Source organism: Rattus rattus, chromosome X (assembly GCF_011064425.1).
Source record: "Rattus rattus isolate New Zealand chromosome X, Rrattus_CSIRO_v1, whole genome shotgun sequence".
NCBI classification, from domain to species: Eukaryota; Metazoa; Chordata; class Mammalia; order Rodentia; family Muridae; genus Rattus; species Rattus rattus.
This window is the reverse complement of record NC_046172.1, coordinates 83408475-83414792: the sequence shown is the minus strand read 5'-3', so window position 1 is coordinate 83414792 and position 6318 is coordinate 83408475. Positions and strand designations below refer to the sequence as shown.

Here is a 6318-nt window from a genome sequence, read left to right as displayed (position 1 = left end):
CCTTGTTGAGTTTCACCTTAACTTTAATGGGTTAAATTCTCTGTGTAGCATCTAATGAGACACAATATGCTTCCAGCTATATAAAAGAACATACATTTGTCTCAAAATATCTTGGCCCCATAAATATTAAGGCATATTAAGTAGGATATATAATCCAAAGACACCTCAATGAGCTTTGGCATTCTAAGCAGAACTTTGTAATGTTTCTTGTACCTCATTGAATCCCTGTAGATAACCAACTTCTGGCTAAAGTGTCCATGGTGGGGCATCAATGTCACTCAGCAATTATGGACATACAAATTCCAGGGTCAGGAAGCCCAAGGTAAGCTATATCATTTAGCACAGTTTCATTTCTGATTCTCCATTACTCTTTGTACAGAATAAGCACAATTTCAGGACCCCAAACCTTCATCTTTACAGAGCTGAGGATCTTTCTTCTTTTAACAATGAGGAATATCACAAGAAGAGCTAATTTTTTTTTTTTAAGGTGTAATATCAAGATAATAAGGGCTACTGAGTCAGGACCTCAATATATAATCTTCATGTATTATTCCAGGTGAGTCTGTGGTCCCTGTAGGTTCTGAATGCCTCTTCTTAAAATAAATCTTATTGTGCTTAGAGGCAAGGACACATATAATATCATGGGTATTGCTTAGAGTCTCATGTAACATGTTTGGAAATGAGGTTTGGGTTGCCTGATAGAACTGATCACTTTGGTCACTGAAGTTTATCAACTTACCCTGTTAGTTCATGGGGCCCATAGAATTATATAACCTACTGTTTGACCAAAACTGGGAGGGCCTCATCTGTCATTTCCCACTCCTCACCAGAGACTGCCCATGAATATCCATTTGTAATCATCGTTCATAATCAGCCTAGTATATTCCTATCTGACATCATAGGCACAGCTCAGGGGAAATGTAGACCATCTATGGGGTACTGGAACCCACATTTCTTTAATTTGAAATCTCATGGTAGCAATTATGTGCAAAATGTCTCATTTTCCAACTTGTATAACAGATACAGTTTTCTCTCCTCAGGGCATATAACTTCTTTAAGGGCTGCTGCATGAGCCACTCCTTGAAAGTGACTAGTACCTACGTCTGCACACAATCTAATCATCTCTTATAAATGTAAGCACTTATAAAACCCTAAGTGCCTCCTTGGAATCTTGTTAGCAATTGTTTCATAAGCACCGTCCCTGCCTTGGGGTCAGCTATAAGACATCTCATAACTCAAGCTTGATCCTGAGAACCTAAGGAAAAAGAGGTTAATACTTCACTGTAATACCACATGGCCTCAATGCATTCTGAGTGATGGGGAGATTTGGCTCAAGGGTGGAAACTTAAATTATACCATCCTGCAGGTTGATCTGTTTTGTAAAAATAAAGGAAAATTGTATAAACTTATGTTTAGGTCTTTGTTGTTCTCTGCCAGGAAGGTGTGATATACAACAAGTAACTAAAAGGGGGTAAACACTGACCTCATAAATGACCCTTTTTTGTGTAAAGTTTAGTTTTCAAATGAGAAGCATTAAGCAACAGGGCCCAAATAAAGTATCTCCTCCCATTTCACAGAGCTCCATGCCGACTCCATATTCTTCCATTGACCCAAAGTAACCATTAGAGAAAGCAGCACTACAAGACACCCAGAAAAACAGTTTCCTATCAACCATCCTGCCCTAGGCCTACAGAACTCCTTAAAGATAGCACCTGGCACATAGAGACAACAGGGGGTGAAAGTACTTTTTCAATTACAGACCTCAAAATTGTGCAAAAGAAACTCATAACCTTCTCTGAGGACCTCTCCAGATTAGCAGCAACTTATAAATCATAACTTTCACTTGTTAACTTCCGTGGAATAACTTGTACTTAGTCTCAACTACTTGCTCTACTCCCTGGAAAAAGTAAAGGACTTTCAAGGAGGCTAAACAGCATGCAGACAAGTTATTAGTCAAAGTCCTAACGTCCATCAGACAAAATATAAGTCATCAGAGATCAAGAGCCCACTTATTGGAATTATAACAGCAGGAACACCAAGGTGTAGAGTGAAAATAGAAAGTCATATTGCAGGAAGGAAAATGCATTAAGATATGTTAACTCTTACAAGTCACTCAAGAAAGTAAAGAAAATCTCATCTTATTTTTCAATAAGCTAAGTGGAGACCTTCAAAAATTCACCAACCTGGATCCCGTATCTCCAGAAAAACAAGCATTTCCAGGTCAACATTGTATTAGTCTCTGATATACATAGAAAGCTTCTGAAATTACTAATAAGACCCCAACCCCATAGGATCAGTTGTTGGACAATGTCTTTAAAAAAATGCCTGTGCCTGCCCCTAGAAGCATTGCAGGAGTGGTTGCTGTGTCACATGTGCATTAGTAGGTATCAGAGAGGAGAGAGGCAATGTCTACATTCAGTGTTCAGACTATGAATACCTGAATGGTTAGAAGCCTAATAATTCCTGAGAAAACCACCTGATAACTAGTCTTGGCATCACACAGGCCCTGTCAGCTTCCAGGACTAAGAGGAATCTGGGGACTAGAAGAATCCAGTCTGAGCCTGAGAGTCCTGGGTGGGAGTTGGGGGTGATTCAGTGGGCCAGAGGAGGAGCAAACCTGAGATGACCTCCAGACCAGCACCATGGAATCTGCACAGGAAGCTAGCCTGAGATGCACACCAGTTGGGGTGGGGGTTGGTAACCAGGTATGAGATGACCCCTGTCTGGCATCATAATACGTGAACAAAGCATAGAACTCCTGAGACCACTCCTGAGGTGACACTAGACACTCAGAGACTCCAGGAACCTCTAAGAAAAGCAAGTTAGTGATGGAAAAATTGAAGAGAAAGAGAAACTGAAGGATGTGGGCATAATGAAAAGAGATAGAACTGGAGACTTGAGGGTAGTGGTGAACAGCTTAATGTGAGTAGTCAGTAATGTCACCTGGGAACATGGTAGTGTCCTGGCCTGTGATGCCGACACATGGCCCTGAATCTGTAGGGAGTCTATAACCATCAAAGACCAGGCAGCAGTCCCTGGTCTGAGGTACCATCTACGGACATTTTGATGTCTGAGGACTGTGCAGAACTAGCCCCACCCCTTACCTGGGTATTGTGGGAGTGTGGTGGTTTGAATATGCTTGGCCCAAGGAGTGGCTCTATTAGGAGGTATGGTCTTGATGAAGGAGATGTGTCTTTGTTGGAATAAATATGTCATGGTGGGGGTGGGCTTTGAGACCCCCACCCCAGCAGCCTGGAATATAGTAGTTTTCTCTTTGCCTCCAAATAAGATGTAGAACTCTTAGCTCCTCCAGCACCATACCTGTCTGGACAGTGTCATGTTTCCTGCCATGATGATAATAAACTGAACCTCAGAATCAGTAAGCCAGCCCCAATTAAACGTTTTCCTTTATAAGAGTTGCCTTGGTCATGGTGTCTCTTTGAAGCAATGGAAACCTTAACTTACAGAGCTATGGCCCTGGGGGTGTAAAAGCAGGATAGGTGACTCTGTCCATAGCTACCTGCAGTACTCAGGAGAGCAAGCCTCACACATCGAGGAAGTTGCAGGTGAGCTAGTTCCAATGATAGGGGCATGAGGGATCTGGACATGTCTCATATTTTTTGGCATGGATGAAGGAGAGATAACTTTTCCCTCTACCCCCTCAACACCTGTGGCTGGTGGGTGACCTGATCCTGAAGTCATGAGATCAGTAGAGTTTTCCCTGCTACTCACCAACTGCAGCACTTGGGAGATCAAGGCCAGCACCTCACCTGGGCAGCACAGTAGAGATGAGCCTATTGGCAGCTGTACAGGCAAATCATTCCCAAGGGCATGAGCATGGGAGAACTTGCCCCACCACTTGTTTGCCATTCAGTAATATGAGAGGGGGTGAGATGACCTCCTTTGCCCCTTGCCACCTATGGCAGGGAGGAGAGTGGGCTGCCAAGGTCATCAGACTGGGATAGCGACTCTAACCTTCACTGATGTATTGCTCACAAGAGCAAGCCCTGCACCTCACCTGAGCAGCACAATTTAGCTGAGAGTGGTGGTACACATCAGACCCTGAGTATGTAAGTGTCAGAGAGCTGGCCCTGTAACTCGTCTGCCACTCAGTGATATAGGCAAGGGAGAGATGTCCTCCCCCCTGTCACCACCTCTTACCCCTTGCCACCAATGGCAGACAGAAGAGCTGTCCCTACTCCTCATCTACTTCAGCACTCAGGAGATCAGGCCTGGTACTTCACCTGGGCAGCAGAGTAGAGCTGATCCTGGATGTAGGGGTTGTGGGAGAACCAGCACCAAGGGTGTGATTGTTGGAAAACTGCCCTCGCCTCTTGTCTGCTGGATAATGGTGCAAACTAGGGAGAGACAGCTTCTACTCCTTCTTTGTCCCTCACGATCTATGGCAGGCAGGAGATTTGACTTTGGGGTCATGAGAGTAGTAAAACAGGCCATGGCTCTTATCAGCTACAACACTTGACAGATTGGGCCCTGAACCTTGCCTGGACAGCAAGGTATAGCTGGCCCCCGTAATGAGTTTACTGCACCATCAGCCCCAAGGGAATCATGGAGGGAGAGCAAGTGGACTCACAAGCTCAAATTCTTCTCAGACCTAGACCCTTGGCTTTGAATTGGACCACCCAACATCTACCCTATCTATGAACTGTTGGAGTGCATGATCTCCAAGACACAAAGCAACAATAGAATATTTATGAGGAGTTCCAGTGAGTCTTCCAGTATTGATAAAGTAGCAGAAGCCAGAGGCCTTTAACCAGACCAATGGCTCATTACACTAAGTATGTGCAAGCAAAGAAGTGTGGACTGAAGGGTATACTGTAGGACACACTATGACATACAGATATTGGTTTTTATTCTTTGCTGTAGGGGAGGTTGCAAGGGTAGAGAGTGGGTAGGAGGGGAGGGAGAAATGGGTGAGATTGGGGTATATAATGTAAAATTCATAAAGAACCAATTTTTTTAAATTCCTCTAGAAGAAGATCAATGGAAAATGAGAAGAGAGCCATTTAAGTTTGAAGATGATATTGGCAAAACATATCTACCAAAACATCTTCATTAATATATGGCAAAGATTAGAAAACCAAAATTAGGCCTGCTGGACAAATATCTCATTGCACTAGGCATGTATCTGTATCACCCCACCCTATTGACTCTATCCATGCCTTATGTGTGAAAATATAAGGTCTGGCATTGAAAGGTGGATTGATCCAATACTCAGAGTATGAAGAGGCCAATGCTCAACATTATGGCTACCTTAGAGAACTAAGAATTTCAAGGAAAGAGGCTGGTTTCAATTCCTGACATTCGGATCTCATCTGAAAGAGCTCAGGTTACCCTAGATGTGGCTATTAAAAAATTAACATAATGGATATTGGTATGAATTACTCCGTCCTCTTATTTGCTAGAACTTTCCTACTAAATTATATAGTAGAAGGACTCTCCCAAAGATTGTACATTGTTCCTCCAATACTCTGTCAATTGGAAGAAGAGTAAGATCACTGCCTGATCCCAAGTGCCCTTCTTGCCCTTTGGAAAAACATTTATTGAGATTTCTAGGGACATTCTTGCAATTCCACAAAGTCCATTAATTTACAAATATCCTATACAATTTTCTTAGTTAGGATTTCCACTGTTGTAAAGAAAAACCATGACCAAGGCAACTTTTATAAAGGACAACATTTAATTGGGGCTGGCTTACTGGTTCTGAGGTTCAGTTCATTATCATCAAGGCATAGCAGTGTCCAGTCAGGCATGGTGCTGGTAGAGCTGAGAGTTCTACATCTTTATAGGGAGTCTTCAAGGAGAAGACTGTCATCCACAGGTAGCTAGAAGAAGGGTCTCAAAGCCCACCCAGCACAGTGATACACTTCCTCCAAGACTATACCTATTTCAACAAAGCTATACCTCCTGAAGTGCCACTTGCTTTGCCAAGTATATTCGAACAACTAAGTGCTGGAGTAACCTGAAGAAATATGAACAAGAGTAAACTTAACTGTCTGAGACACAGGGATCCATGGTTGAGCCAATACTTCTTGACCAATAAAATCCACTTAAAACCTGGCTAATTTCTTCCATTCAAACGTTGTATCCAATGAAAAGGGAGACTAAATTAGAATTACAAACTATCAATGAAATTTTTCTATAACATGGCCTGCCAGAACTAAACATGGCAAAACTGTTGCCCATCACTCTAATGAGTGGACAGCTCTGAAATCTAACACCAAGTTCTGTTCCTGTAAATTATTGCATGGAATTCCTCTCTTCACAAGATATAATCTAACATTCTGAGACTGATCAGAT

General features: G+C 42.7%; 1 non-coding gene across 1 annotated transcript; it reads left to right on the top strand.

Annotated features, from left to right (window-relative positions):
• The first annotated feature begins 2330 nt into the window (after positions 1-2330).
• Positions 2331-2461, top strand: LOC116889512. The gene has a single exon (XR_004386457.1). It is a non-coding gene; the product is annotated as a small nucleolar RNA SNORA17 (small nucleolar RNA).
• The last annotated feature ends 3857 nt before the right edge of the window (positions 2462-6318 follow it).